The 8373-nt window shown below is 44.9% G+C and overlaps 1 pseudogene; it reads right to left on the bottom strand.

Annotated features, from left to right (window-relative positions):
- Window positions 1–3938: 3938 nt before the first annotated feature.
- Window positions 3939–4858, bottom strand: LOC101657764 (annotated as a pseudogene).
- Window positions 4859–8373: the final 3515 nt, after the last annotated feature.

Here is an 8373-nt window from a genome sequence, read left to right on the forward strand (position 1 = left end):
GTTTAAATGGAGAGAAAATGTTTTGAGAAACAATGTACAAATGCGCTTTACACAATTGATGTGTGTATGGATTGGGATAACAGTTGTATGAGCCCCTAATAAAATGTTTTTTAAAAAATTTAAGGTTTTCCGGTTTGGGAAAAAAAAAAGAAAAAGAAAAAAAAATTGTGCTCACTGTGTGCTTTCTTAGATATCCATATAATATATACATGTGTAGTCATATATATGGGTGTGTGGTTATATAGAGAGCACACACGTTTATATGTGTGCTTACAGATATACCTGTACATAGATGCATGTGTAAACACATACGCCATCCCAATCACATATGTACATATAGATACCTAGGTAAACATGAGGAGCCTTGGTGGCATCATGGACTATGTGGTTGACTGCTAACCTCAGGATCAGCAGTTTGAAACCATCAGCCACTACTCCAGAGAAAGACAAGGACTTCTACACCCAGAAAGAGTTAATCTTAAAGGGGGGGACTCATCACAAGGTTGGATATATAGTACCCACCTCCCAGCGGGACGAATAACAGAAATGTGGGTGATGGAGACAACGAACAGTGTAAGACACAAAATAAGAACAATAATATATAATCAATCAAGGACTTACAAAGGTGGGAGCATGGGGGAGGGAAGGGAAAAAAGAAGAGCTGATACCAAGGGTTCAAGTAGAAAGAAAATGTTTTGGATATGTTGATGGCAACATATGTACAAGTGTGCTTAATGCAATTAAATGATGGATTGTCCTAAGATTTATAAGAACCCCCCAATAAAGTGATTGATTAAAAAAAAACCCCACAAAACAGCAAACAACAAAAGAGTTACAGTCTCAGAAACCCACAGGGCTGGTTCTATCCCGTCTTAAAGGGCGCGATGAGTCAGAATCAACTCGATGACGGTGAGATTTTTGTGGAAGTAAACCTTAGTCTGGGGTTGTTACTGTTGTTGCTAAATTGTGTGTATGTAATTGTCCCTTATTCTTGTATACTTCCTGGTGTCTTCAGTTCACATGAGCAAGTTATGCAGACTTTGCCCATATTGGAATTGCCTTTCCTAGCACCAAAAATAAGTGTCTATCTAGATAGTGATTTCTGTGTCCTTTCCCTTCTATCAGAACATGTCGTCTTCTGCATCCATACATATCCTTGACTTATTATAATAATAAAAATGACATAATATTTGTCCTTTTGTGATTGACTTGTTTCCCAGAGCATAAAGTCTCTAGATGTATGCAAGAAATAAGAAGCTTCACTATTTTTTATACTTGTATAATATTGTACACCAACTTCTTCATCCATTCACCTGGTGATAGAGACTTAGGCAGGTTCCATCATTTTTGCTATTGTAAAAGCTGCAGTAAGTATAGGTGTGTATCTGTCTGTCTATTCACGCCACTGTTTTTATATCTCTTGGGTATGAGAGGAGTCGGGTGGCAGATCGTGACGTATTTCTATTTCTAGGATTGTGAAGAAGGGCTGTACTGCTTTCCAGAGGGGCCTGTCATTTTGCCAACTCCACCGGAAGTGTGTGGACGCTTCAGCATGACCACAACTTCCCTAGCCTTTGCTGTTTTGTTTGGACCGATGCCATGGGTGCGGAGCACGATGCCATCTCATGGGAGTTTTGATTTGCACCTCTCTAATATGACTGGTGGTTCCTGCTCATATTAACCCAGTCTAATAGGACTGGGCAAAGCACTGAGCTGTTAGCAAAGCTTGGCAGTCGAATCCATCAGTTGCTTTGGGGGAGAAAGAGGAGGCAGTCTTCTTGCATCAAGAGTTACCACCTGGGGAACTCTAAGGAGCAGTTCCTCGCTGGCCTATTGGATTGCTGCAAGTTGGAAGAGAAAAGTGGGTTTGGCTTTCAGGTTCTTTAGCGGCTAATGATCATTAGCATCTTTCCCTGTGTTCTTTGGTCTGCTGAGCGCCCTCTTTGGTTAAGTGTCTGCTCATGTCCTTAGCTCACTTATGATTAGGTTGTTTGTCTTTTTGTTATTGAGTTGTTATCAGATATGTTGCTGCCAACATTTTTTCCCCATTTAGTAGGTTCTCTTTATAATCTTTATTAAGGTCTTTGTTAGCATACGGATTTAGTCCTTAGGAGGTATTGTGCCGTCTAATTGGTTCTGACCCATAGTGAACCTAGGCACAGCAGAATGAACACTGCTTGTGGATCCAAGCAAGACAAAATCCTTGATAACTTCAATCTCTTCTCTACTTGCTACCGATCGGTATGGTTGTTAGGATTGTGTGAGCATGCTTTACAATGAGTTGCCATCCATTCTGAAGGCTGCAATCCTTGACCGTCATCCACACGTGCTTCAGATCCTCGTCACTTTCAGCAAGCAAGCTTGTGTCGTCTGAATTTTGCTGGTTGTTCATAAGCTTCCTCTGATCCTGATGCCACATTCTTCTTCATATAAGCCAACTTCTCTGATGATTTGCTCACCACACAAATTGAATAATTATGGTGAGATGATACAACCCTGACACATACCTTTCCTGATTTTAAGCCGTGCAGCATCCCCTAGTTCTGTTTACACAACTGACCCATGTACAATTTCCTCAAGAGCACAACAAAGTGCTCTAGAATTCTGATTCTTCTCAAGTGTGTCCATAGTTTGCTGTGATCCTCACAGTCGAGTGCCTTGGCATAGTCCATAAACACAAGTAAACATCTTTCTGGTATTCTCTGCTTTGAACCAATGTCCATCCGACATCAGCAATGATATCCCTTGTTCCACGTCCTCTTCTGAATCCGGCCTGAATTTCTGGCAGCTCCCTGTCAATGTACTGCTGCAACCGTTGTTGGATGATGTTGTCTAATTCAGAATGCTTAATATCAGTCTATTTCAGCTCATGAATGCTTAGAATATTGATTTTTATGTATTTCATTTAATTTTGATATCTTCTACTTTTCCTAGTTCATGCCTCATACCTTTCACGATCCTATTATTAATGATATTTGCAGCTCTTCCTTCTCATGTTGAGTTGTGCCCCATTGGTAAATAAAGGTCCCAGAGATGACTCCATCCACTTCATTAAAGTAGACTCTACTTGGAGGAAGCAGCTCTTCCCCAATTGTATTTTCAGTGTCTTCTAATCTGATGGGACTTTCTGCTAATGTAAAGAGGTAATCTCAGACCCTCCCAGGGGCAGTTGTACTCTGTAGTAGGGTCCCTATGAGTTGGCATCAACTCAATGGCAATGAGCAGGTTTCACAGCTCAAACCTGACGCAGCTCATCTTCTGCAATATACCAGATAATGGCCCATGGCGATTCATGAAATCTCCAGCTCATCCCTCAGAAATGGACCCCTTATTCCTCCCGTCTTAGTCTGGAAGCTTATCTGAAACCTGTCTTCCATGAGATCCCTGCTGGTATTTGAAATACTAGTGACATAGCTACCAATAGTAGAGCAACGTGCAGGCCACCACCGTACAAAAAATGGACAGACAACTGGTGGCCTTTAGTGTAGAGGGACCCAAGTGATATTTTGTGTGTTGATCCTGTAGCTTGCCAGTTTGTTAAATCCTTCTATCAGTTTCAGTATCTTTCTTGTGAAGCTTCTCGGATTTTCTATGTATCGTCTTATGCCATCTGCAAATAGTCTTATTTCTCTTTTTAAAATTTGAATGCTTTGTCTTCCAGTCCTTGACTTATTTCTCTAGCTATGACTTCCAGTACAATACTGAACAAGACTGATGATCATTGGAATCCTAGTCTCATTCTCATTCTCAATGGAAATACTTTCAATTTCTCTCCATTGAGAAAAATGATATGTCTTTGTGGAATTCTTTTTTAAAGAAAGGACATATTTTATTAATCTTCAAGTGCTTTAGAAGATTAATAATAAAGCTTACTGTACTCATATGTATTATTAAGATATATATATCTCTCTGGAGGCTCAAAGAAAGTCCAGGTTATTCTAAGGTGAGTTTTCTTCTTTTTCTTCTGAGTCATTATCTATAACGTGCTCTACACCTTCTATCTCTGAAATATAAAACTGCAATATGTTCCAATTCCATTTTCTAGGATAATGACTGAACTAGGACAGCTGGTACAGGAATCCTTGAGCTTCAGCTGCACAGTATTATCTGTGAGGTCTTTAAAGATGACCTCTCTTCCGTCTTCCTGCACTATCAGCTGTTTTCTCCACCTACCACCCACCTGCTGCCACCGAGTTGATCCTGACTCAAAGTGACCCTATAGGGAAAGGTGTCACCGGGATGACAAGACTGCAACTCTTACTGAGGGTAGAAAGTCTCATCTTTCTTCTGAAGCGCCTCTGTGGGGTTCAACCTGCTGACCCAGGGGTTAGCGGTCCGACACATCACCACTATAGCACCACGGCTCCTACATATGGTTTGCAAGGCTGTAAATGTTTATGGATCTTTCTTCTGAGGAGTTGATAGTGCATTTGAATCACCAACTTTGTAGTTAGCGGTTCCATGCCTGCATGACAATGTCACCAGGATTCTTTCACGGTATCTAACAATTCCTTAATGGTTTCCAGAACTTCCTCATCGGTTTCAGATCCTGCTCCTCCAGAAGCTGTTTCCTCAGTAACTAGGAGCCAACCAGATGGGACGAAGTCCATGCTTGCCGCATGCATCTCTGGCTTCAAGGAATTACAGGATAGTCCTCTCTTTCATTTGCGACAGGGATGAAATCTAGTCCAAAGAAGACAGTTTCGACTCCTGCAGTTCTGAGGAACGTCCTAGCCAGGAGGGAATGCCGTGCGGAGCCGGCGTGGAGGCATCCGTGTGCCTTGTCTCAGAACTGCTTGTCCTGGAATCGGCATCATGCGGTTGGGATTTGGAGCGTTTGGATAAACACCATTCTCATTGTGATCAGTGGTCATTGCACAAAGTAAGGAGAAGATATGGGGGGGTTTGTTTTTTAAGTGTGTGACCTCATTATTAGGAGACAGTATCACTTACTCAGCCTGAGGCAATGGTCGCAGCGATCTTAGCCTTAGGGGTCACGGCTGCAGCCGTCGTAGACCTGTCTTGGTGGATTTTTTTTTAGGTCTATCCTGTATGGGTTTTGTTGAGCTTTTTAGATGGAAACCCTGCTGGTATCCATGAAATTCGGGGACTTTTCTGTCAATATACTTTCAATTTTTTTTTCTGTGCCTTTTCTCTTCTTTTTCTGGAATTCCTAATATGCACAAATTATTCCTTTGGTAATGTCCCAAATAACTCCTAGGTTTTCTTAGGTCTTATTTCTGATAATGTCTCCAAAAAATTAGTATCAAGGAATGTAACCTCTGTTTCACTGGCTCTTTTCTTCCATTGATCTAATTCTTCTTCCACGTCATTCCATCGAGGTAGCTCTTGCTGATATTTTATTGCTAAGCTTCTTAATTTCTAGGCATTGCTTTTGTATGGCTTTTACTAATCTATTGCATGCATAATTTTGTTCTTGTATTCCTGAATATTTCCAGGTTTCTGTCTTTTCCTTGGTCATTCTGAGGAGACTAAATGTCATGTGTAGTAGTTCTTTTACCAGTTCTCCCTCAGAAAGCCCACCCCCACCCTTTGTTATACTCACTTGCTTTACTCTTCTTAATTTATTTCTTCATTTGGTTTATTATTATCCTCTGTCCCTAAGGCATTAGCTATTAATACATTAATTTATACATGTCTTGATTGGCTGTATGCTTCTTTTGTCCTGATTATCTTTGGTTTGGCTATATCATTAGATCTCTTCTTCTCTTGCTCTCTATAAAGGCATTCACCTTTCATTGCGCAGCGGCGACTTTGGTGGCATCAGTGTGCTCCGTGTGCTCTCCTCTCGCCCGTGGGTATGGTAAGGCGTGCCCATCTGTCACTAGGCTCTCGTGTCTTCCTTCTTCTCCCTGCTGTGCAGCAACCAGTGTGCGATGGTCAAGCTCCCTCCACCGCTCTTGTGGAACCAGGTGGTCTTTCTAAGTCGGTGCTGACAGTTAGTGCACCCATTGGAGAGCAGGAGGGGACATCTCCATAACCACTGGGAGGCAATGCTGCCCAAATGGGTAGTGTGGGCCCTTTGTGCATGTACAAATTGGCCTATCAGTTGATGGACGAAGGTCAATGGGACCCAAAGCATGTGCACTCAATCTATGGAAACTGTCTGCATATGGGCTGTGTGCGTTACATCTGGCAGTCATTGGATTAGGGCACTGGGGTCTCCTGTTTGTCAGTAGGCAGGGGTGGGTATAGGTGGTGCCTTTTGGGCCATGCCAAGTGATTTCTGGTAAGGTACTGGGCCTGCTTATCCAGTCACTGGGTGGGGGTATTGGGAGTCTCTGGCCAGTCGCTGTGGGCGATGCATTGAGTGCAACTAGTCACTGGGTGGGCAGGTAGGGGGCATGCATTATTGACTGCTAGCTGGGTGGGGTGGGATGGGGTGCTTCTGGTCACCAGAGGAGTTGGGCTAGGGGGTACAGGGGGGTGCATGCTATTGGTTGCTGCTCATGAGGCTTGTGAGTGTGTGCCACTGCTTGCCAGGCTGCTGAAGCTGGACTGTGTAGTGCAGGTGGCTGGCCAGGCAGGGTAGGGGTACATACACTGCCAGTGGGCGTGCTATGCAGGGACACATGGCACTGGTCACAGAAGCGCAAGTGGGATGGCCTGTGAATGGGTGTGGTGCTAGTTGCCAGGTGGGTGGGTAGGAGCACACAGTGCGGGTTTCTGGGCACATGAGACAGGAGAGCACAGTTCTAGTCACCAGGCAGGTAGGGGCAGGGGTATGCCCAGGAGCTGAGAGCCCCAGTCACTGCTGGAAGACACTACTTTGTTACAGCAGCACCAAGAAGCTACCACAAATGCCCCTCTACCACATGTCTAAATATTTAAATGCATATCTACATCAAGTCACTCGCTGGCTGGACGGAAGTGTCTGAGTTTGCATTGCACACAAGAACATGGGCACTTCAGGAAAGCAGACCCTGGCTCTCAGGTCTGGCCCACTGCCAGCCCCCCTCTCTCTCTTCCATGTGTCATCCATATCCAAGCCATCTTTGTGTGGGTACTCTGTCTTGCCATCCAGGTCCTGCTAATTTGTCTGGACACCCAGCACTGTGATGGGCTCTGGGAAGGCGGCCCTGGAAACAGGAAGCTCCAGGGTGTGCAGATGTCTCCTGGCCTGGAGCTCCTCAGTATCCCCCCGAGTCCCTGCCAGATACCATCACTCTCCCCCTCCTGAAGGCTGGGGGGCAGGGAGACACACACCTGGGAAGAGGAGAACACACAGAAAACCAGCCAATAGCAGCAGGCCTGTCAGAAAGCCAGCCAACGGTGGGAGGTCCACCATTAGCCGAATATAAGGGCCAATTCTATCCGTTCTACCTTTGAGACTAGTTAAGGGCCCTTTGGACTCCCCCCTCGCTCCAAAGTATCATCTTCAATAAAGTCATCTTTTCTGTTCAACCCTTTTCTCTGACTCTGGTCTGGATTTTTCCTCCCTTGAAATCTTTAACACCCCTATTTTCCATTTACCCTCAGAGCCCCTGTTGGGGGCTGTAGTCACCAGAAATGAGGCTAGTCGTATGAAGGAGGGACGGGCCCCTTCTCTGGGCTCTGTGTCCTCTACGGTCTGGGGTTGAGATAGATAGATAGATAGATAGATAGATAGATAGATAGATAGATAGATAGATAGATAGGGACACCAAGTAGCCCACCCCATGTGGGCAAAAACCCAGATGTTCACCCCGTAGCTGAGTTGTGGTCAGACAGCAGCGAGGCCTAGTGGCACCAGGGTCAGCCTGGAAATCCTGAAGCCGAAGGGGTCCCAGGCCCAGCCATCTCAGCACCAGCATCCTTCTGCCGCTAAGAAGCACCCTGCCGCTCAGGAGCACCCTGCAAAGCAATGCGACTGCTCTCAGCAGGGTCCCCGCTTCCTTCTCATTGAGAAGCTGCTGAAGTGAAGGCTGCACAGGCGCCAAGCTCGGCGCACCCCACCTCTCCCTGCCAACCTTGCTCCTGCGAGCTCTGCGGACACCTTTCAAGACAGAGCCCCACTACAGTGTGAGGGGCGTGTCCTGGAAGGCAGCCCAGACCCTGGTGCCATGCTGCGCATGCGCTCTTCACGCTAGGCATGGGCTCTTCACCTGCAACTGCCTGCTAGCTCGCCCTGCCGCCCACACCAGGGCAGACTCCACAAATGCTGCCCTTGTAGGAACTAAAATATCCTTCTTTTTTTTTTCTTTCCCCCAAAAACCTTTGTATTGTGAATTAGGTAAAAGTTTGTTTTTTTAAAAATCATTTTATTAGGGGCTCATACAACTCTTATCACATTCCATATATACATCAATTGTGTAAAGCACATTTGTACATTCATTGCCCTCATCATTCTCAAAACATTTGCTCTCCACTTAA

The sequence above is a fragment of the Echinops telfairi genome, unplaced genomic scaffold, assembly GCF_000313985.2.
Source record: "Echinops telfairi isolate 266 unplaced genomic scaffold, ASM31398v2 ScPeMD7_7469;HRSCAF=8507_0, whole genome shotgun sequence".
NCBI classification, from domain to species: Eukaryota; Metazoa; Chordata; class Mammalia; order Afrosoricida; family Tenrecidae; genus Echinops; species Echinops telfairi.